Source organism: Schistocerca serialis, chromosome 9, assembly GCF_023864345.2.
Source record: "Schistocerca serialis cubense isolate TAMUIC-IGC-003099 chromosome 9, iqSchSeri2.2, whole genome shotgun sequence".
Taxonomy (NCBI): domain Eukaryota; kingdom Metazoa; phylum Arthropoda; class Insecta; order Orthoptera; family Acrididae; genus Schistocerca; species Schistocerca serialis.
In genome coordinates, this window is record NC_064646.1 from 443,741,634 (window position 1) to 443,767,073 (window position 25,440).

The 25,440-nt window shown below is 45.0% G+C and overlaps 1 pseudogene; it reads left to right on the forward strand.

Annotated features, from left to right (window-relative positions):
* Positions 1–20,833: 20,833 nt before the first annotated feature.
* Positions 20,834–20,951, forward strand: LOC126420136 (5S ribosomal RNA; annotated as a pseudogene).
* Positions 20,952–25,440: the final 4,489 nt, after the last annotated feature.

Sequence of the window (25,440 nt, forward strand, 5' to 3'; positions counted from 1 at the left end):
CGAGTGCAAATGTTGCTGTTGGGCCCGGCCAGTGCAGGTGGTTTCTGCAAGCCGCTCAATCACCACAGCCGAATGCTGAGTGTATCACTGTGATCCAGAGACATACCAGTAACGCAAGCAGTGAGAACATGAGGACTGATAACCGTCGACAAAAGCGGAGACCCAAACTGCTGTATCCTGTAACGATGTATGGGTTGTAAGGCAGAAAGAGGAGACTGAGAGACAACGATAACACGTAAAAATTGGCCAGGTGCGAGTAAGTCTTCCGATGTGAGGGTTCCGTACAAACTTGATGACGTATCCAGACAGTTTATTCATCCCAGTAGTCAAGAATCTTGAAGATTTTTTCCTGTTTTGCGAGACTTACGAGAATGTTTTAATTTCAAGTCTTAACTCGGACAACAAATGACTAAAGAAATATTTTTTTATGTGACACAGCTACAAATTAACAATTTTATTATTTTTTCCTTTACGTTCAGTGTGAAAACTTGCTTCTTGCCAAATTTCATGATCCTAGGTCAACGGGAAGTACCTGCAAACTTTAATGAACGTGTCTGCGAATATCAAAGTATGTGACATAAATGGCCCTATCTTTTAATTGCATTGACTTAGAAGCTTGAAGTTTTTACAGCACCGAACATGTAACATGTAACATAAATTTCAAGTTGATATATCTACCCGTTCCTCAGACAAAGGTGTATTAGCAGACGGGGGAAAAGACAGACATTCGGACAGCAAATTACAAAGCAAAAAAATATCGGCAAATATAATTACAGAATAGCACTTTCCAGCTATTTTGATTAAGTTGTGCTGTGAAATCTAGCTTTTTGCCCAATTTTATGATTCTAGATCAACGGGAAGTACCCTATAGGTTTTTATGAGTGAATTTGTAAGCATCAAATATGTTACCTAAATAGCCGTATCTTTTCGTTGCATTGACTTAGAAGATTACATTTATTATACCACAAATGAAATATGTACCTAAGTGTGCGACATGAATTTCAACTTGATACGTCAATCCGTTCCTGAGAAAAAGGGGTCTTGGCAGACGGACGGACAGACAGATAGGCGGATTACAAACGGCAAAAACATCTGTGATACAGATACAAATTAACAATTTTCGTATTTTTTGCTTTGATTTTACTGTGAAACCTTGCTTCGTACTAGATTTCATGGTTCTAGGTCAACGGGAAGTACGCTATAGATTTTAATGAGTGAGCTTGGAAGCATCAAAATTTAAGAATTTTTAACATGTTGCAGCCCTGTTAGCAACTGTAATAAATTAATATGTCAAAAATCCGCCTCAGTTGCGAAATGTTACAGGTCTTTACCAAGGTTTCAGCTAGAGTAATCTAACCTTCTTCAGAAGCATGAAATAAACTAATACGTGTCAGAATAAGGCACGGTTAAACATAAAAAGTTAAGTACGGTGGTACCATGAGAAGCTGCGTTACTTAGCTGAGGAACGGCTCTGGCCCCACTTCGTTGAAAGCGGTCGGTTAGCCGCGAACGCTACGTTGGAACGTTCCACTACCGAAATCTCCTCATGAGGTTACAGGTGGCTGTCAACTTGAAGCTTCGTGGGAAGTTGTCCGAGGGGTTGGTTTTTACCCCGCAATAATGCCCAGCTCCTTCTGCACAGCACAGCTACAGACGCTGCTTCTTTGGGATATTAAAATTTTCCTCACCCCTGTATTCTCCTGGCAACGCACCGCACAGGTCCTCCCTCTTTTCTCGAAGGGAAAAACTATTCTGTGATAGGTATTTCCAAGAACAGCAACGACATAATCTGTAAAGGGGAAACGTTTTCTAAACATCCAAAATGCCGACTTTTACACCAAAGGCCACCAGCAAGTAATCCATCTTTGGGAAAAATATGTCGGATTGGAGGGTGAATACGTAGAGAAGGATAACACCAGCATCTAGCTTGGGTATCCATAGAAATTTTTTCCAGACGGGGCAAGATTCTAAACTCACCAATTTTGATACTACAAAACTTGGATAATTTCTGTTGATTACGAACAAAAATGACCAGCAAAACTGCCACTGGCTAGTACTTCTCAAAGTGAAGAAACAGGAAATAAAACTTAAAAAAGATTATTGAACCTAAGTCAAGTGTAGCAGTTCGTTTAAAAATTCACAGTTGATCACGTTCGTGGATTTATTGCGTTGTTTACATGCTTTAAATTTTCAAAGTTCACTAGCATAATCAAAGTTTGAGAACATATGTTTTTAAAGCTACATTTCTGTATTGTTTTTTGTAACGTGTAGCCTTGGCTGGCATTCGGCGAGATGAATGTGCGAGAGCTCCCAACACAGTCGCAACTTGGTCGTTACTATCGACTGTTAGCAGCCTGAGACTGAACTAAGTTTTTTTATTCATTCGCGTACGAACTGTTGTTGTTGCGGTCTTCACTCCAGACACTGGTTTGCTGGAGCTCTCCATGCTACCCTATCCTGTGCAAGCTTCTTCATCTCCCAGTACCTACTACAACTTACATCCTGCTGAATCCTCTTAGTATATTCATCCCTTGGTCTTCCTTTACGATTTTTACCCTCCACCCTGCTCTCCAAAACTAAATTAGTGATCCCTTGATGCCTCAGAACGTGTCCTACCTACCGATCCCATCTTCTAGTCAAGTTGTGCCACAAATTCCTCTTCTCCCCACTTGTATTCAGTACCTCCTCATTACTTACGTGATCTATCCATCTAATCTTCAGCATTCTTCTGTAGCACCACATTTCGAAAGCCTCTGTTCTATTCTTGTCTAAACTGTTTATCGTCCCTGTTTCACTTCCATACAAATATTTTCAGAAAATACTTCCTGACACTTAAATCTATACTCGATGTTAACAAATTTCTCTTCTTCAGAAACGCTTTCTTTGCCATTGCCGGTCTCCATTTTAAATCCTCTCTACTTCGACCATCATCAGTTACTTTCCTCCCCAAATAGCAAAACTCTTCTACTACTTTGTTTCATTTTCTAGTCTAATTCCCTCAGCATTACCTGATTTAATTCGACTACATTCCATTATCTTCTTTTTGTTCATCTTATATCCTCTTTTCAGTACCCTGCCCATTCCACTCTACGCTCTTCCAGGTCCTTCGCTGTCTCTGACCGAATTACAATGTCATCGGAAAACTTCAAAGTTTTTATTTCTTCTCCATGGATTTTAATATCTACACCGAACTTTTCTTTTGTTTCCTTTATTGCTTGCTCAATATACAGATTGAATAATATCGGGGATAGGCTACAACCCTGTCTCACTCCCTTCCCAACCACTGCTTCCCTTTCATACCCCTCGACTCTTATAACTGCCATCTGGTTTCTGTACAAATTGCAAATAGCCTTTCGCTCCCTGTATTTTACCCCTGCCACCTTCAGAATTTGAAAGAGAGTATTCCAATCAGCATTGTCAAAATCTTTCTCTAAGTCTACAAATGCTAGAAACGTAGGTTTGCCTTTCGTTAATCTTTCTTCTAAGATAAGTCGTAGAGTCAGTATAGCCTCACGTGTTCCAGTATTTCTACGGAATCCCAACTGATCTTCCCCGAGGTCGGCTTCTATCAGTTTTTCCATTCGTCTGTAAAGAATTCGTTTTAGTATTTTGCAGCTGTGGCTTATTAAACTGATAGTTCGGTTATTTTCACATCTGTCAACACCTGCTTTCTTTGGGATTGGAATTATTATATTCTTCTTGAAGTCTGAGGGTATTTCACCTGTCTCATACATCTTGCTCACCAGATGGTAGAGTTTTGTCAGGACTGGCTCTCCCAAGGCTGTCAGTAGTTCTAATGGAATGTTGTCTATTCCCGGGGCCTTGTTTCGACTCAGGTCTTTCAGTGCCGTGTCAAACTCTTTCGCAGTATCATATCTCCCATTTCAACTTCATCTACATCCTCTTCCATTTCCATAATATTGTACTCAAGTACATCGCTCTCGTATAGACCCTCTATATACTCATTCCACCTTTCTGCTTTCCCTTCTTTGCTTAGAACTGGGTTTCCATCAAAGCTCTTGGCATTCATGCAAGTGGTTCTCCTTTCTCCAAAGTTCTCTTTAATTTTCCTGTAGGCAGTATCTATCTTACCCCTACTGAGATAAGCCTCTACATCCTTACATTTGTCCTCTAGCCATCCCTGCTTAGTCATTTTGCACTTCCTATCGATATCATTTTTGAGACGTTTGTATTCATTTTTGCCTGTTTCGTTTACTGCATTTTTATATTTTCTCCTTTCATCAATTAAATTCAATATTTCCTCTGTTACCCAAGGGGTTCTACTAGCCCTCGTCTTTTTACCTATTTCATCCTCTGCTGCCTTCACTATTTCATCTCTCAAAGCTACCCATTCTTCTTCTACTGTATTTCTTTCCCCCATTCCTTTCAATTGTTCCCTTATGCTCTCCCTGAAACTCTTTACAACCTCTGGTTCTCTCAGTTTATCCGGGCCCCATCTCCTTAAATTCCCACCTTTTTGCAGTTTCTTCAGTTTTAATCTACTGTTGATAACCAATAGATTGTGGTCAGAATCCACATCTGCCCCTGGAAATGTCTTACAATTTAAAACCTGGTTCCCAAATCTCTGCCTTACCATTATATAATCTGTCTGATACCTTTTAATATCTCCAGGGTTCTTCCATGTATACAACCTTCTTTCATGATTCTTGAACCAAGTGTTAGCTATGATTAAGTTATGCTCTGCGCAAAATTCTACCAGGCGGCATCCTCTTTCATTTCTTCGCCCCAATCCATATTCACCTACTACGTTTCCTTCTCTCCCTTTTCCTACTCTCGAATTCCAGTCACCTATGACTATTAAATTTTCGTCTCCCTTCACTACCTGAATAATTTCTTTTATCTCCTCATACATTTCATCTTCGTCATCTGCAGAGCTAGTTGGCATATAAACTGGTACTACTGTGGTAGACGTGGGCTTCGTGTCTATCTTGGCCACAATAATGCGTTCAATATGCTGTTTGTAGTAGCTTACCCGTACTCCTATTTTTTTTATTCATTATTAAACCTACTCCTGCATTACCCCTATTTGATTTTGTATTTATAAACCTGTATTCACCTGACCAAAAGTCTTGTTCCTCCTGCCACCGAACTTCACTAATTCCCACTATATCTAATTTTAACCTATCCATTTCCCTTTTTAAATTTTCTAACCTACCTGCCCGATTAAGGGATCTGACATTCCACGCTCCGATCCGTAGAACGCCAGTACTCTTTCTCCTGATAACGACGTCCCCCTGAGTAGTCCCCGCCCGGAGATCCGAATGGGGGACTATTTTACCTCCGGAATATTTTACCCAAGAAGACGCCATCATCATTTAATCATACAGTAAACCTGTATGCCCGCGGGAAAAATTACGGCTGTAGTTTCCCCTTGCTTTCAGCAATAAAATACACTCCTGGAAATTGAAATAAGAACACCGTGAATTCATTGTCCCAGGAAGGGGAAACTTTATTGACACATTCCTGGGGTCAGATACATCACATGATCACACTGACAGAACCACAGGCACATAGACACAGGCAACAGAGCATGCACAATGTCGGCACTAGTACAGTGTATATCCACCTTTCGCAGCAATACAGGCTGCTATTCTCCCATGGAGACGATCGTAGAGATGCTGGATGTAGTCCTGTGGAACGCCTTGCCATGCCATTTCCACCTGGCGCCTCAGTTGGACCAGCGTTCGTCCTGGACGTGCAGACCGCGTGAGACGACGCTTCATCCAGTCCCAAACATGCTCAATGGGGGACAGATCCGGAGATCTTGCTGGCCAGGGTAGTTGACTTACACCTTCTAGAGCACGTTGGGTGGCACGGGATACATGCGGACGTGCACTGTCCTGTTGGAACAGCAAGTTCCCTTGCCGGTCTAGGAATGGTAGAACGATGGGTTCGATGACGGTTTGGATGTACCGTGCACTATTCAGTGTCCCCTCGACGATCACCAGTGGTGTACGGCCAGTGTAGGAGATCGCTCCCCACACCATGATGCCGGGTGTTGGCCCTGTGTGCCTCGGTCGTATGCAGTCCTGATTGTGGCGCTCACCTGCACGGCGCCAAACACGCATACGACCATCATTGGCACCAAGGCAGAAGCGACTCTCATCGCTGAAGACGACACGTCTCCATTCGTCCCTCCATTCACGCCTGTCGCGACACCACTGGAGGCGGGCTGCACGATGTTGGGGCGTGAGCGGAAGACGGCCTAACGGTGTGCGGGACCGTAGCCCAGCTTCATGGAGACGGTTGCGAATGGTCCTCGCCGATACCCCAGGAGTAACAGTGTCCCTAATTTGCTGGGAAGTGGCGGTGCGGTCCCCTACGGCACTGCGTAGGATCCTACGGTCTTGGCGTGCATCCGTGCGTCGCTGCGGTCCGGTCCCAGGTCGACGGGCACGTGCACCTTCCGCCGACCACTGGCGACAACATCGATGTACTGTGGAGACCTCACGCCCCACGTGTTGAGCAATTCGGCGGTACGTCCACCCGGCCTCCCGCATGCCCACTATACGCCCTCGCTCAAAGTCTGTCAACTGCACATACGGTTCACGTCTACTCTGTCGCGGCATGCTACCAGTGTTAAAGACTGCGATGGAGCTCCGTATGCCACGGCAAACTGGCTGACACTGACGGCGGCGGTGCACAAATGCTGCGCAGCTAGCGCCATTCGACGGCGAACACCGCGGTTCCTGGTGTGTCCGCTGTGCCGTGCGTGTGATCATTGCTTGTACAGCCCTCTCGCAGTGTCCGGAGCAAGTATGGTGGGTCTGACACACCGGTGTCAATGTGTTCTTTTTTCCATTTCCAGGAGTGTATATAGCACCTGAAAAAAGTCAGGTACATAGTATAAAATGCAAAATAGATATCTTAATATAAAGGATGCTAGTCAAAACATATATACATAATCAAAACAGAAGATATATCATCTTGCGCGCATCCAGAATTCGGTGTAGGCTGCTCTTGAGAGCATTTTCTCGGTGCATCCACCGACGGGCATTTTAGAAGGCGTTCCGCTGTTTGTGTTTCATGACACTCACACCTGTCAGAGTCTGTAATTCCACCTTTTCAGAAATTCATAAATTGTTTTGATCTCCCCGTGCCCCTACAAAAGCGGTTCAGTGTCTTCCAGTGTTGCCAGTCCAGGTGGTGGAGCTTACTCCGTTATGAGGGCTTCTGGATATTCTTTTTGCCATAATGATTTTATGGAAGTTGCAGTTGGTTGTACTGATTATATGAAACGTCGTATATAATTAAGCCTTTTGGGCAAGGTTTTGTGGTTGTGTAGCGAGTGACGCTGGTCATTGTACTGTTCGTTCTTTTCTTTCGAGCTCAGGAATAATCTTCTGACATTTGATGGCGCAGTACCTGGCAATGAATAAACCTGGTCCACGCTAGTAGGTCTCAGGCAGCTGGTTATCTTCCAGCAAGTATCATTTAGGGTTCAATCAATTTTAGCAATTCGTCGAGTTTGTTCCTGAAATCTACCCAGTTTGCTCTTTGGAGTTAAATCTTCTTGTGAATGTTATTTCTACGAGCTGGACAGCAGGTCTTATTTCCATTTTAACTGTTCTCTGTTGTGATCTCGGAACAGGATTCAGAATTCTTTGCTTACAAATGTCAGATCAGGATTATAACACTTCCTCCATCGTCCGCTATTAAGGAGTGGTGGTTGTTTGGGGTCATGTACCAACGCATCTGGTTATCCCCCGCCCACGGTTCAAGTAAATCACCATCTTCAGCAAGTTCATTGTAGCCCTACTGTGTACTATGGCAGTTAAAATCCCCTAAAACAACTGTGTCGTTTCTGTCTCTTGTGTGTGATAGGGAAGGAGTATTAATGCTCAAATGTTTATGTGGGTATTTGTATAGCTGGAGAGATTTTTTTGGTGTTGCACAATTCTACAGCTATGAGTTCAATATTATTGTGATGAATTGTACGACTGAAACCTTCTCTTATGAAAATGGCAGTTCCGTACTTTTCATGTGCTGTCTCGTTTACCAACTGCATACCTGCCATATCGGGCTTATTTTAAGAGGGGTCCATATGTGTCTCTTGTAAACAAAGGATGTCACAACTGTTAGTTCTGATGAGTTCTACAGTTAGATATAGTTTGGTGACTGTAACTCCTTCGATGTTGAGCGAAATAATTGTCAGGGTAGGCTGTAAAATCAGGGAACTCGTTGCTTGGCTAATTCACTTTTTAGGTACATTGATCCGGTATAGCCCGTTCGGTAGCAGAATTGGCGGAGCGATACGAGACTGATATCAAACTCGATTAAGAGAAATATCGGGTACGCTTCTGCTTTGACACCCTGAACCAAGATGACAGCATGTTTTGCTGTGTTGCAGCTGCTTGCGGTTTGATTTTTCCGAGGTAGTGGTTAAAACTTTACGATTACCCGTCGTTTATGTCGTACGCGGGTCCGCTGTAACCTCAGTATTTGTTGGACATTGCCAGCACAGGATATTAATTGCAGCTGCTTACCTTTTATGTTGTGGCGGATGCGAGCGCGATGAACACCAGCACGAACGTGGCGGAAAAACAGAATTAATGTGTTTGAGTTAGTTTTACAGCGCCGTGGTAGTGCTGGATACTGTTTAATGTGCGCAGTTGTTGGACTCTGAGGGAGAGAACACACACTGGCGCGCTGAGTAGCGATGCGGGCCGCTCGCAAGCGCCCATAAACCGCCCAACCAAGTTTTACGGGCAGTCTGTGCTCCTCTCTGTCTCTCTCCAGAAAAGTCTGTGCCGACTGAATGAGCGCCTGGCGTCTGCAGCGCTCGGCGAGTGAGTCGCCTTTTTAATAGCTCAGCGCCGGAGGACGCACCCAGCCGTATTTGCAAAGCCTATCCTCTTCTTGGTTGAAACTGCTGAAAAAAAAATCCCAGTTGGCTTAGGGAGCGGCAGGATTAAGTGCATGCGGAAATGGAAAAAAATTCTACAGAAATATGGAGGGAGAGGGAAGGAAAGGAAATAAACAAATAAATCTTAAGAATTTCTCGAGGACTTTGGATAGGATGCTGGTATGGAGAGCTTCCAGTCGAAAATGAAATAGCAGCAAGTGTCCAGTCTGAACAGGTGCAGTGACTTTGTTCATGATCTTCAGTTCGAGAACTATATGCAGCTCTCTTGGCAGTCTGTCCTATACAAGGCCCCTCATTTTGGCATAAATACCGCTTCCTGCATCCATTTGAAGCTGCTTACTGTGCTCAAAGCTTTCACGGCCCTCTAAAATTTTTACTCCCCACACTTCCCTCTGTTACCAAACTGATGATCCCTTCCTTGATGCCCCAGAATGTGTCCCACTGCTGATCCCCCTTTCTAGTCAAGCTGTCCCATACATTTGTGTTCTCCCCAGTTCCATCGAGTGGTGGTGGTTGTTGTTGTTGGGATGTTTAAGGGGGACTAAACAGCTAAGGTCATCAGTCCCCCATTCTATTGAGTACCTACTCATTAGTTACGCGATCTACCCATCCAATCTTTAGCATTCTTTTGTAGCACCTCATTCCAAAATCTTCTATCTTCTTTTTGACTGAATTGCCTATCATCCATGTTTCACTTCCATACAAGAGTAAACTACAAATACTTCAGAAAAAAGTCCCTAACACTGAAATTTGTATTGGATTCTAGCAAATTCCCCTTTTACACAAATTCTTTTCTTGTTACTCCCAGTCTGCTGTTTATATTAAAAGCGGTGGCACGTTATTTTGCAGGTTACTGTTCCTTGCTGTAGGGGCTGTGATTTTTGATATTTTCTCTAAACCAGCAAGGTAACACAGAGGCCACTACTTCCACCACATCAAGTGGATTTAGTGCTCCTGTACTCACACTGACCCGTGAACACTTCCCAGTTTATCAATGGAGAATAATTGAAAATTATTATTACTATTATCGGTGCCATGCGTGCAATGGTCGTGCCAGGCGCGCGATATTGAATCTTTATGCTACCGTTAATTGCGCGAAACCTGCGCGACCTTATAGCAACCGTTATAGTTCTGCATTATTCTGTGATACTAGGGGTGATTTCACGTAATGAAAGGGAGAATGTAAGATTAAAGGACTCATTTACTAAACAGTTGAAAATTGAATAATAATACAACCAAATGGGGGTGGAGGAAGAAAGATTCGAGTTCAGCAGCCTGCCCCAACGTACGTTCATAACAAGCCACGATAGCAGGAGAAAAGGAATTTTAGGAGCGATCCCCGTATTATCAAATGGGGTCCAATTTACCAAAGGAACGGGTTGCAGGCATGCAACGACCACCACCATGAATTAGCCGAAGACTAAGAAACACGATACTGTGCCTAAATCGCTAGGTAGCCTCCCGTATTAAAGGAATAAAACCCGCAAGACGCGAAACTATTCACAATGACCTATAAGGTTCCCTCTGGGCCGGAGGGAGCGAGTCTACAGTGCATGTCGGCGCTAATGCTTACCGAACTTCATCTCCTGGAAGCAGCACCTCCGGTCTCCGGCACGGTCACGCTAGAACTGCCCTACTGCCTTTGTCCACCACCCATCCGCGGAGGGCGGTTGGCGGCCACCCGCGGAAAACGGGCGGGCACCTGAACTGGCTAATCATAGGGCCAGAATTTCACAGGGAGGCGACCTCGCGACGCTTAAATCTAGCAGAAATAGCAGTTATGAGGTTGGTAAGGAAGGTTGTTGAACTGAGAACAGGAGAAACTTTGGCCACTACTGAACCTTCAAACGACACCACGTGCTATCCTGGCGATCGGAAAAAGGATGGGAAACGGGAAGCCATCATGACTGCTAGGATGACTGCTGTCCTCGCCCATAAATAAAGAGAATTCCTGGCGCCAAGCTCCTCTCATAGATCAGTGTGAGACAAACTGTAAAAATCGTCAAATAGATCAGGCAACCCATAGAAATTATTGATATTGCCTGAATTATTATATTACCGAATACCAGAAGGCTGGGATTGGAAATATGATATGCGAGCACTGAATGGAGAATGAAGTGCACGTCTTTCAAGATCCTCTCTACTTCGGCCATCATGAGCTGTTTTTCAGCCCAAATAAAAAAGAAAAAAAGCTCACCTACTACTTTTAGTTTCCCATTTCCTAATCTAATTTCCTCAGCATCGCCCTATTTATTTCAATCACATTTTGTTATCCCGATTTTACTTGCATAGATGGTCATCTTCCAATCTCTTTTCGAGACGTACCCATTTTGTTAAATTGCTCTTCCAAGTCTTTAGCCGTCTCGGCAAACCCTAAAGTTTATGTTTCTTCTCTCTGCACTTTAATTCGTCTTACATCAGGATTGAAACGAACGACGCTTCACAAGCGTGCTTTAGCAACCGCCTCTGCGGAGGTGAAACCTGCTCCTGGTGAAAATTATATAAGTGAGGTAATGTTCGCCTATTGTACGTGGAATACTTCATAAAATTTCAAGTCTGCTTGTCCTAAAACTCGCGTTGTAGAAACCACATACAAGCACTGTCGAATCTGGTGGTCTTCTTTACGAATCCGTTTGTGTTGTTTTTTTTTTATAAATAAGAGGAGCTTCCAGTACGAAAAGACGAAATTAATACCATGTTGATGCACGTAGTGGTCTCCACGCTACACTATCCTGTACAAGCCTCTTCATCTCTGCTTAAGAACTGCAATCTTCGCCCGTTTCAACCTGCTTCTTGTATTCATCCCTTGGTCTCCGTCTACAGTTTTTACCAATACTAAATTGATGAGTCCTTGATGTCTGAGGCTTGCCGGATGGGGAACTGGGTGACTTTTCTAAACTGTACCCCTTTCCCTAATCCTCTCCACTCCTTCCCCTTCAATTCTCCTGCTAGGAAAGCAAATTGTCTCACAAACCTCCTTCTTCGCAATTCTACTCAATATATCCTCATTAGCTACACGTGGCACAGTAATTCTCCAGTCCGTCTGCTGGTAGTCTCCAACCAATGCTGGGAGATGACTAAGAAAGTTGCGGGGAGTGCGTTACCTCTCCCCAGATGGCAGGCGCATCTGCGAAGTTGTTACAGTATGCTTGGTGCACAATACAGTGAACCTGCCTTGAGCCTGTCAGATGTGATCAATCAGAACCTTGACGTGTATGCCTGCCCTCGCGTCCCCACGCAATCCAACTTTGAGCCACTGTCACATACGACTCCCCAATAAACCTGGATATTGCACGATTAGATGGAGACCCACAATGAGCTGTTCTCAGTCTCTGTCAGCTGCTCACAACCCTCTCTCACATTACGATGTGGCTCCTCCGTGTCCTTCACATTGACTGCTCAGCATTTAACGCTGTTCAGGCCCACTGTACATCCAACTAGACCTGGTAACAAGACTGAACATGAACAACACCAATGCACTCTGGTCGTCGTCCTGTCAACGAGAACTGCACCTCTAATCGTTTACATACCCACCGATGGCGTGTAGGGCTACTTGCACGAAGTTACATCCGTCCGTACCTTCTGGGCGCTACACTTTTTTCTTCAGGCAGTGTATATGAGGCATAGCTGCAAACGCTTGGGTTGTGACACACGGTCGCCCTGACTCTGCAGCCGCTCTCTATTCCGATATCAGATATAGGAACAGTTTATCTGCTTTCATGTCGGTAGTGTACGCGAGATTCACCAGCTGTGTCTCTACAGCCAATCAAACTGCCACATGTTTATATGATCTTTTTAAATTGGAATATCCCGTAACAACGTTCTCCTGGTATATTTACCATTTCTCGTGAATCTCCTTGTGTATAAGACGTCATAACAGTGCAGGAGAGCAGCCGACAGCGTTTGAAACGAGAAAGGGGCAACGTACGCTTGTGATAAATTTAGCGGATACAATCTTCAACCCAAAAGCAGGTATTAAAATATGCTGCTGTCTCGAGAGCAAAACAAGTGGCGATAGAGTAAGATATAAACAAAAACCGGTACTAAGGCGGTTAAAATTATCCGTGTCGAAGCGGAGGAGAGTTTGCGAGCTTCGTGCCTTCGCCCACACATGTGATTTCGAGTGAGAGACGCCAAGGAGCAGCTGAGACGTGTGCTGTCGGGGTCATAAGCGATGGTCCAGTGAACACGGGGTCATTGCGTCGACGGCCTTGGGACTTAAAAGGAAGGGAAATAACGTTATTTCCGGGAAACACTGTTGCGAAAATTTAGGGAAACCGGTAGTCAGGAGAGAGACTGAGGCAAATGAATTGCTTCGATTGTGGTCTCGCCGCGGAAAAAATTAAACAAACCCTTAAAGGAGCACACTAGCCGCTTTGCAGAGCTGAGGATGGTATAGAACTGTTAGCAAGTAGTCATAAGTCATGGACATAAAGCGTGTGCCTCCCAGGCGGTTTTATTGAACCAGCACAATGGATCGTCGTGGAGAAAGGAACTATCGTGTTTGGACGTTGCCATAACCATATCGTGAATGAAGATGCCTAATTTGTTGGTGCATCAAAACGAACTGTCCTATGGTCTACAAGGAATGATGGACCCTCTCAGCCATGTAGCACGGAATAACAACAGGAGTCGTACAAAGATCCTAATCCATAGGGCCGAGATGAAAGCGACGCAATTGTTATTTCAGTATTTTCGCCGGACAATTGTTGCCTCTTCTTCTACATACTCATGATACGCACGCTGTGGAAACTACTCTCTTCCATGGCAGCCATGTTCACAGGTTACACACGTACGTTAGTGGATTGATGATCACTCACGCCAACTGTCGCACTTAGAATGGCCCGCTATATCACACAATCACAATGGCTTGGATAATGTCTCAGACTTTTTGAAACAGCTATAAGAAAGGGCGGGTAATGTACAATCTGTACAGAATGGAAGACGAAAATCAAAGTTTTTGGACTGGAATGTGTATGAGGGAAATGTGGTCCTTCGCCGCTACCGTTGAATCTCTACATCTAAGAAGGAATTAAGAAAATAAAAGAAAGGTTCAGGAGTGAGATCAAGGTTCAGGGTGAAAGGGTATCAATGTTAAGATTCGCGGTGACATTGCAATCCTCAGTGAAAGCGAAGATGAACTGCAGGAGCTGTTAAATGAAAAGTGCAGTCTGATGCGCACATACTATTGCGAAGAAAGACGAAAGTAATGAGGAGAAGCGAACTGAGATCAGTGATTCAGTTAAGTTCAAAATTAGAGACCACGAAGGAGACGAATTTATGGAATTCTGATACCTTGTGAACGAAATAACCCTGATGAACGAAGCAAGGAGCACATAAAAAGCAGACAAACACAGGCGAAGTGGGGATTCATAATCAAGAGAAGTCGGCTAGTATAAACATCAATCTTAATCTGAGGAAGAAATTTCTGAGAATGTACGCGTCGAACACGATATTGTATCGTAAGGAATCATGGACTGTCGAAACTTTTGCGACATGCTGCTACAGAAAAAAGTTGAACATTAGGTGAAGAGATAAGATAAGAAATCAGGAGGTTCCCCACAGAATCGACGAGAAGAAGAGTACATGCAAAACATTGACAATAAGGATGTTAGGACATGTTTTGAGGCATCGGGGAACAATTTCCACGTTTCTAGAGAAAGTTGTAGAGCATAAAAACTGTAGTGGACGACGGAGATTGGAATACGTCCAACAAATAATTGGGGACATAGGATTAGAGCGCAATTCAGTGATGAAGAGGATAGCACAGTGTAAGACGTTGTGGTCTCCTGACCATCGTTGCTTACATATTCCGCCCTCACAATCATATTCTGCACATCAAGACGCTTCATTCGAACCTGAACTCGATAAGATAAAGTCAATGTTGTATGAATTCATGTAAACGATATGCAAATAACAAGTGCACACTGGGGTTGAAATACTCGAGGCTGGCATACACACATACATTCCAGACACGACGGTTGCAGGAGCTTTTAGTGCGAGAGAGACAGACCACACACCGGGAGGCCAGTCCCTTCAGAGGACGAGTCAACCTCGGCCGCCCATGGAGCAGACAGCGTGTGCCTGAGTGAAAGGGGGAACGACCCCATGTTCGGCTTAAAAGCAAATCCCGCTACATTGTGTGGGAGCGTCCAACCTACGCATTCTTTACACATAGCACGCAGTTTCAGAGATTTTCACAGGGAGACAGCAGACGCCAAACGCTGATACTACAGATTTCCGGATTGGTCGCCTTAAAAGAAACGTCATTCTCCCTTTTTAGAAGAGCAATGCTGATTGGCAGACGATGTTTCTGACGCCTTGAGCTGAAGGAGTAATGGAAGAGACTGAAAGATATACCCCTTCATGTCTGACGTGGAGAGGCGCCATTCCGTTGTCGCTCTTGGAGCGAGGAACAAGTCTCTCCTCAGTACTTCACTGGGAGAGCACCTCTGTCGAGAGCGAATCGAAGTGAGACTCTATATTGAGTCCTTGCGATTAAGCATTGTTCACTGTGTTGGCTGACACACTTATTGTGCGGTGTGAAAGGACAGAGTTATAGTTAAACGCCTGCGAGCGAATTTTTGAGTGGCATCGCGGTGGACTGGTTATCTGACCGGTGTACCACGCCAATAGTTAGACTAGGGGCGAATAGGAATTCTTGACTTCATCAAGGCGTAGGGAGAGTTTGATTGGCGAAGGTCAATCCAGATAGAACGAGAGTTACCTTATTTGTTAGCAGCGAGCGGCGCAGACAGCAGGCACCGCAGCTTACGGTACTGTGCGCTACAGCTATTGCGAGCCCCATATTTCCTTCACAACAGTCCACTTCACTGCATTTCACACGCGACTGCCTCGACCGTACCTAGCAACATTCTAAAGGATAATTATTCAAGTTGAGTAGGCGCGCCTTTCAGCCATTCTGCCAAGTCAATAACAATCTTAAACTTTGTATAGAAATTTCATTAGCGAATCCTATCCTTGAGAGGTAACTTCACATTCCGAAAAGAACCAGGATATAACTTGTTAAATTCATAACTAAAAGTGCCATTGTGATTTCTCAGAATTTTTGCAAAATAAATAATAATTTTCGTTAGTTTCATGTTTTTCTTACACTAACTAGCACTACTCCAGTAGCCGGCCGAAGTGGCCGTGCGGTTAAAGGCGCTGCAGTCTGGAACCGCAAGACCGCTACGGTCGCAGGTTCGAATCCTGCCTCGGGCATGGATGTTTGTGATGTCCTTAGGTTAGTTAGGTTTAACTAGTTCTAAGTTCTAGGGGACTAATGACCTCAGCAGTTGAGTCCCATAGTGCTCAGAGCCATTTTTGAACTACTCCAGTACCGAAGTATACCGCTAGTTACGTAAGAAATTTTGTGAATTTTTGTGTCATTTCCTTACAGCGGACGACTCCAGAAGATATTTATTGCTGAAAATTTTTCAGGCATTTCTCTTTAGAACGTTAGGAGCGTCTGTCTGACTTCTGTAGTAGTGTGGGGGTGGAAATTGCATCTTGCAGGAGCCACAGGGTAAAGGGTAGATCTCAGATTAATTCGTTGCACAGAATAACAGAATAGCAGATCAACCCCACGCTCACAACAGGCGAGGAATTTGTGGCGAACCGCATCAAACAAGTCAGAAGGCGGATGACCCTCGACCCCCGCCTCGCTCCCTCCTCCGCATACAAAAGGCATCTAATCGTGAATGAGTGCCTTCAGCTGCATATGGGATATCTGAGGGAACTTATGGACAGTCGTCATCGTCGAATGGAGGCCAATATCGAGTGTAGAGGCGGTGCTACACGACAACACGTGTGACATTTTCTAGCGGTGAGTAATTTCTTGGGCGGTGTTCTTTTGTTTCGCGTAAGGACCAAATGAACAAGGCGAGAACGTTCGAAATAATTATTCATCCCGCCCCTCATTTTTAATGAAACAGCTAAGAGAGAGGCTACTTGTACATGCTGTTTGACAAGCGCTGTCCAACAAGATGGGGGTGGACGTTGGGTGGGGGGGTGGGGGGGGAGGGACAGGTCCCGATCACCCCACGCACTCTGGGCTGTACTACTGACTTTGGCTGGTGGAGTAACTGTTTTAGTCGAACTAGACGAGTTAAGAGCGGGCTTTGTAGAGAATTTCGAGCAAATCGTTGCTCCGTGTACTGCAGAATTTCGCACTGCTGTTCCGCCGCCTGCTCACAGCGGCGTGGGGTTGGTTGTGTTGTTTGGGGGAGGAGACCAAACTGCGAGGTCATCGGTCTCATCGGAGTAGCGAAGGACGGGGAAGGAGGCCGGCCGTGCCCTTTCAAAGGAACCATCCCGGCATTTGCCTGGAGCGATTTAGGGAAATCACGGAAAACCTAAATCACGATGGCCGGACGCGGGATTGAACCGTCGTCCTCCCGACAGCCGCGTGCAGCGCTGCCGGCGGCAACTTGCGCCGTACGTGAGAGTCTCTGCGCGAAGAGTATCATTGCACAGTTTGTACGGGGTGTCTCCCGCCCTGACAGTGATACGAAGACCTAGTCGTACGTCTTTAGGATATTCCGTCACGCCTTTGCGTAACGGAATAACTCTGCTGTGGAATGTGCGAAGCCATTGCGACCTAATCAATCCTTGCTTGCTCGATGTATGTACTCAGGTAGAGTTGTTGGCAAACCCGTATATCATGACACTGATGCGGTCAGCCCAAGGGCTCCCACCGAAAATAATTAAACTGGAACCTATAAATTAACATACCATCAGCTATGACCGTCGTCCCGTAATAATAACATGAATTTGACGTCAAATCGCTTTCTTATTGGTAAATTCATTCTTAAGCACTTTTACTTATTGCAGCGAAACGGGACGGACTTAGTACGAAAATATACCATTATGCTCTTGTGATGACAAGCATAACGTCGTCATCAATCTTTTTTCTGAGCCCGAGGTTAACTAACATGGTATAACACAATGACGAAAGAATTTGATAGTAGTGGCACCGGAGGATAAGTTCCAGAACCTTCCGAAACAAATGACAGCCGTAAAGAACGAAATGCCTGGGACAGATATTGCGGAAGTGCATAAAACGAAACTATAATATAATTAGTACAGAGTAGGCATGCAGCCCTATGGAAGCAGTGACTGTGTTGTAAATTTCTTCCAATATTATACATTTCGGGGCCAGATTTCACGATTTATTGCCGATCTCGTCTTATTGCCAACTCATTATTAGATTATCTGTTTCAAAAGAAAAAAATAAAGTAGTATAGTATAATACTAGGAAATTAAACTATAAATCCAGCTGAAGGTGAGTCAACACAATGCGCAGGTGCACGGAAATTACAGCGGATGCACAAAAATCTATGGAAACAACGCACTCACTGCATGCATGCGCGTTAGTGTGTCCGCATGAAGCCAAATTGTGCTAGTAGTCTGCTACGCATCCTCTTCTTTGCTCGGGAGTTTGTGCTGCCTTTCTTGTGATGAAAAGGCGACCACAGAAGGAAACACTAAGGCGACTGTAATTAACTACGAGTAAATATCAGAAGTACGACAAATAAGTGACGGTGATGTTTTGTGTGCAAATTTCAGGAGGTCACAGAGGAAGATTTTACATTTCCTGCTTCGGAACTGCAGCAGTAAGGCTGGTAAAAACGCTTCGTTAGCTGCAAACGGGTGACTTATATACCAGCTTGAACCATTTATCTCGCATTTTAAAACAAAGCATTTCAGTGATTCTAGAAACTGAGAATTGCTTGATGGGGCTTCTTAGTCGTTATGTGAAGTTTAATTGGCTTTCAGTATGTCGTATGTATTTTGTTTTATAGCAGAATTGTTTACCCAACTTTAATCATAAACGGTTATGTATAGATTACCTTGGACTGGGCAAATTCGGAAAGATCCAGGCGCTAGAATCCTAGAACGGAGGTTGCATATTCCAACTTCGTGTTTCTTGCATCATCAATGACCTTCATTTCAGTTTCCAATGTTGGAAAGACACGCATACTCCATTTTTTCTTTTATTCAGATGCCATTCTCCTTAACAGTTGTACTGTTATGTCGCCTTAGCGTGAATATTCGTCCACTGTTTTCACATGCATCTTTCGTAAATTCGTAGACTATTTCCTCTCTGTTTTCCTACTTCGAGCATTATCTTATTCTTTACAATAACGTGATCAGACTGCTTACCTAATACATGATCCTCAGAGGACATCTTAAATTTTTCTTCAAATAATCATCAGGAGTGACATCCCATAACACATCTGTTCGTCTGTAATTATCAATAAATTTCAGCCTGGTTCCTTTGCAGTCAATAGACATTATTGCACATAAATCATCTTAAAGCATAAGCTCAACGTACTACACAATAAAACACTCCTGGGCCCCGGTTACCTGTCGTCTGCTAAACTGGTTACGAGATTCCCACCGAACCTGGGAGGCAATACGCATTTACGGACGGCCTGCGTTTCGCAGAAACGTGCACGCATAGTTGTGCTGTTCGAATTGCAGGAGAAAGCGCAAAATTGAACAAAAAAAGACATCTTGCTCACGCACCTCCATATCTGCACACAAGCATATGTACTGGAAACGTCAGCTAAGAAGTCCAGGGGAGACGGTCGCTATCTAAACGTGTCTGCGCAGTGATGGCACGATCTGCAGACTCTGCGATAGTATATGCGTGAACTTCGACCGGTTCTGTTTCGATTCGTGCGACAGTCCAAACCTTCACATGAAAATGTTTGATAAGAGCACGAAACTCGGTTTCTCCATTTTCAGTCGCAGTCAACCCACTGCCCAATTCGGACGGCTGCCAGATATGAACTGTACACTGTACTCCGTTGAAATTCCTTACACTATCCTTGGAATAATCAAGCTTATCAATCATAAAGGAACAACAAAAATGTTCCATTCTTTGAAGGAAATTTACCAGAGGTATCACACTACCCTCATAAAGTTGGTAGCTCTTAAATTGCAGATACGTGTTTAAAAATATTCACAATATATAACTGATTCTGAAAACTATGAGGGTAGTGTGATAAGTCTTGTAAATTTCTATGAAAGAATGGAATGTTTTTGTTGTTCCTTTATGGTTGGTAAGCTTCATTATTCCAAAGATTGTGTAATTACCTAACTACTGCTGCAGATAAGCGAAATGCACACCCGATGCAGAACGCATGACGCTCGCCTGCAGAACTGATAAATTAAGCTACTATGAGACGAGTGCGTGACGGCAGAAAAAGGAATCCCATCAAAGGCAAAGGCGAAAAACAGGTCGAAGAGGCATGATAATACATCAGATAATACTTCAAAGGATGCGTTCTTGAAGTAATGAATTTGTTCTTTTAACAACTATACTGAGTATTTTTTTAATTAGTAAGAATGTATAGCCCCTTAACTGTATCCAAACGGCATCCCTTAGGAACATGATTACACATACCTAGATATTTACTTTTGAATACATCGTGAGAGGAGACAGTGATCAATGTTATTACTAACAGTTACTATTAAAATCAGTCTTGATTACAAATTTATTTATTCTGGTAACCGGTTTTGACCACGCCTGTGGTCATCTTCAGAGCTGCAAGTCCAATACAAAGTCTGGTCAGAGAACTACATACATTAAAGAAAATGTCTGAAGATGACCACAGGCGTGGTCAAAACCGGTTACCAGAATAAATAAATTTGTAATCAAGACTGGTTTTAATAGTAACTATTACACATACCAAGACGTTGATCTATGCGTGCTACTCTTTGGCTCCAGTTTTTTAAAACCTCAGCAGACAGTTTACTATGTGACTTATTCAAGCGCGAAGGTTGTGTGTAGACATTAGTTTGATTTGTGTCTTAGTTTATTTGGCATTCTACTATCCCTATTTTTCGTTCTTTTTAAACAATTCCTGTTATGATGGCATGATAATAAGGCGAATACGGTGATGGTATGATTTTTGTAACCTGAGGTTTAAAAACGGCAATGGCCTTGCCGCAGTGGATACACCGGTTCCCGTGAGATCACCGAAGTTAAGCGCTGTCGGGAGTGGTCGGCACTTGGATGGGTGACCACCCAGGCAGCCACGCACTGTTGCCTTTTTTTGGGGTGCACTCAACTTCGTAGTGCCAATTGAGGAGCTACTCGACCGAACAGTAGCGGCTTCGGTCAAGAATACCATCTTACGACCGGGAGAGCGGTGTGCTGACCCCACGCCCCTCCTATCCGCATCCTCCACCGAGGATGACACGACGGTCGGATGGTCCCGGTAGGTCACTCGTGGCCTGAAGACGAAGTGAGAGTGAGGTTTAAATACGGAATAAAAGTATCTGTTATATATATACATATTAAGGGGCACTCAATAAGTAAGGCAACACGGTTTTTCCTCGGCCAGTTTTGTTTGAAAAAATGCGAAATTTTTTGTGGGACATCGTGGAGTATTCTCGCTTCAGCCCCTGTAGTTTTATGAATTTCCGACCGGCGGCGGTGCTACACGTAGCCCTCAAAATGCCGTCTATAACGCAGGTGCGTTCCAAGAACTGTCATTGAGTTTCTTTTGGCGGAAAACCAGAGCATCTCAGATATTCGTAGGCGTTTGTATAACGTGCACGGCGACCTGGCAGTGAAGAAAAACTTGGTGAATGGTCGGGCGAGGCCGCTGAGACCTGTCCGATCTCCCGCGTTACAGCCGGCCGGCCGCACACAGCTGTGAATCATGCAGCCTTGCACTGCAGCGTGTTCGTAGCCACAAAAATGTGGGGCGAACTTCTCCTTCTCCGTGACAATGCAAGAGCTCACACAAGCTGCGCATCCGAGAGGAGCTCACGACAGTTGATTGGACTGGTTATCCTCATACATCCTACAGCCCTGATCTCACATCCTCCGACTTCCACGTTTTTGGCCCAACGAAGGATGCAAGAGTGGTGGTACCATGCCGGTGTACAGGCCCACGCAGTAGCGTGGCGGAAGACCTTCGCATTCAACGGAGAGCAGGTTCAGAAATAAGGTTCTGTAGCCGGAAGAGCGGCGAATAAAACGGTGTATTCGAATCCTCAATAAAACCAACTTGATTTTAGGAAAAAAGTCTTGTATTACTTATTGAATTCCTCTCGTATTTGTATTTCTTGAGGCGTTAGGCGTATGAAAGGGAGTACAGCACCTTTTATGGGAACAGTGCGCGGTGATGCAACATTTTTCAGCTGGAATTTTCATGTTTTTTTCCCCTGTTCACCTTAGTCTTTCATACGAGCAGTAAGCCGGCTTCGAGGAAGGCAAGGTTTACCTATCCAATCACGATGCGGCTCCCCACAGACATGGGCTGCATGCCGTGGAGTTTGTGTGAAATCATATTTCTGTGTGTGTGTGTGTGTGTGTGTGTGTGTGTGTGTGTGTGTGTGTGTATGTGTGTGTGAGAGAGAGAGAGAGAGAGAGAGAGGGAGGGAGGGGGGGAGGGAAGGGGGGGGACGAACAGAACGCTGCGCTCACAGGCTAGCACGCCGCAAAAACCTTTTAGGAGCTCAAATATTTACAAAAGCGCGCCGCGCAGCGCTGCGCCGGAGCCCTGGTGCGTTGGTGTCTGTGTGTGTGTGTGTGTGTGTGTGTGTGTGTGTGTGTGTGAGCACGCGTGTGTGTTCGTGTGCGTGTTGACTCGCCGCCTAACTGTGGAGACTGATCTGCTATTGGTTGTCGGCGGGATTCAACAGAGAGCGGCGCGGCCCCTGAGACAGATATAGAGACGTGGTGAGCGCCGGCAGGTGGAGAGCCAGCGGAGAAGCAAACGAGGGATACAGTGAAAGACAGGGGATACGCAAGCAGAGGAAGAAAGCCTCCTTACTGAACACTGACCAGACAAATGATGAGTGCTTACGAGCTTACGATCACACCACTATGTACTTGTTGTTTTAAAGATCATTAACGTAAAGCAGTACAACAAACAATGGCGAAATTTTGGAAGGGAATTAAAGTTGGATGAGAAGGAATATAAACTTTAAGATTTACCGATGACCCAGTAATTCTGTCAGAGGCGGCAAAGGACTGAAGAGCAGCTGAATGGAATTAATGGTGCCATGAAAACATGTTGTAAGATGGACATCGAAAGAACTAAAATAAGGGCAATGTGAATAGTCGAATTAAATCAGGAGATGCTAAGGGAATTGGACCAGGAAAAGAGGGAATAATAGCAGTTTAGTTCTGCTATTTGGCCAGTAAAATAACTAATGATGGTCGAGAAAATCAGATATAAAATGCAGGCTGGGCGTAGCAACAAAAGCACGTCTAAAAAAGAAACAAAAAAAAGCACCGTCTGAACAGGTATTCAAGGCCCAATGCGTATATGGAGAGCCATGTGGTCAGTACACCGATCTCCCAGCTACTTCTCACAAGGGCTGAGTGCGCCCCGCTTGCCAACAGCACTCGGCAGACCTGGACAGTCCCCCAACCAAGAGCTAGGCAAGCCCGACAGCGCTTAGCTTCTGTGATCTGACGGGAAGCAGTGTTACCACTACGACAAGGCCGTTGGCACCACACAATATATGCTACTGGGGGAAAAAAATTAGTACATCTGTGAAGGCGACGTCAGTTTTGATCCGATGACGGCATGTGCCATGTACTGATAATGGTTTGAAAGTCGTCCGCCGGCCGGGGTGGCCGAGCGGTTCTAGGCGCTTCAGTCTGGAACCGTGCGACCGCTACGGTCGCAGGTTCGAATCCTGCCTCGTGCAGTAGTTCTAAGTTCTAGGGGACTGATGACCTCAGAAGTCCCATAGTGTTCAGAGTCATTTGAACCCATTTTTGAAAGTCGTCCGCCACCAAATAGCGTAGTGTCATAGCTGCCAGAGCGCCATCTGTGTCTACCCTTTCATAAGGCATGCTCACAGCTAGAAGGCTCAGTGTGGTGCAAAAGTGTGCAGACAGCCATGTCATGGAGATGCACTAGTGCTTCCCACATCCAACTGAGCGATCTTGAAAGGGGTCAAATTTTGGCCTTCCATGTGGCAGGATGGTCCTTGCAGAGAATTGCCACACACACACTGGATGTGTTGCGTCAGTTGCAGAACGATGCTGGCAGAGGTGGTCACGTGAACATTCTCACACCCGTAGACTAAGTGCTGGACGTCCACGCAGCATAGACGCCCGCCAGGATCGTCGTACTGTAACGACAACAATGGCAGGTCTTACAGCTACCACAGCGCAAAGAAGTGTTTTTCAACCCAGATGTGTCAACATGAACTGTTGCGAACCGGTTATTGGCGGTGGGACTATTGGCACGCACACCTCTGGCCCGACTTCCGCTCACGCAACAGCATCGACGTGCAATGTTGGACTGGTGTCGTCAGAGGATCACTTGGAATATGGAATGGCGTGCCGTGGTCTTCAGCAGTGAAAGCAAATTCTACCTGCATGCAATTGATTTTCATTTGTGCGTATGACATAAACCAGGTGAATGCTGTTACGCTGGAGTCCATTCGTTCAGACGCACCAGCTCCACCCAAGGCCTTATGGTCTACAATCTTAGTTTACCTTTCGTGTTTCTGCAGGGGACACTAGCCAGTGCTTGCTACGTGCAGAATGTCATTAGACCGTTCTTTTACAGTTCTTTCGACAGGAAAGTGATGTGTCGTTCCAACAGTATAATTTTTGCCCACACACTGCCCGCGAAACTCAGCGTGATCTGCAATAGCTGCAGCAACTTCCCTGTCCAGCACTATCTCCAGACTTGTCCCCCATCGAGCATGCGTGGGAGATGATTGGACGAGAAGTGACTCGTGCGACTCGTCGACCAACAACTCTTACAGAGCTACGTGAACGGGTCGAGCCGGCATCGCATAACGTATCCCAGGACCGTATTCGCCATCTGTACAAACGATTGGATGCCAGAGTCAGCGCTTGCATTGCCACTCGTGCAGACTAAACCAGCTAAAGTCGATGCCTGGTACCTCACAACCGCGAGTGCTATGAAACCTCCTGGCAGATTAAAACTGTGTGCCGGACTCGAACTCGGGACCTTGGCTTTCGCGGGCAAGTGCTCTACCAACTGAGCTACCCAAGCACGACTCACGCCCCGTCCTCACATCTTTAATTCCGCCAGTACCTCGTCTCCTACCTTCCAAACATCACAGAAGCTCTCCTGCGAAGCTGTGAGGACGTGGCGTGAGTCGTGCTTGGGTAGCTCAGTTGGTAGAACACTTGCCCGCGATAGGTCCCGAGTTCGAGTCTCGGTCCGGCACACAGTTTTAATCTGCCAGGAAGTTGCATATCAGCGCACACTCCGCTGTAGAGTGAAAATTTCATGCGAGTGCTATTGTTCTGCAAATGTAATCATTTCGTGTGCTTCATATGCACTGTTGCGACAATAAATCCTCTTGAGTCAATTGGATACCTCTAGAAGGGTGTACTAATTTTTTTCCGGCAGTGTAATTTTAAGTGTAGGAGGTCTATTCCGAAGATATTTTCCTTGTAGGGACCAGAGAGATGGACAGGAAGCAATGCAGACAAAAAGAGACAGGATTGAGAAACGTTCTGCTGCAGTAGAATGTTGAAGATTAGATCGGTAGATCGAATAACTGATGAAGATGTACTCAATCGAACA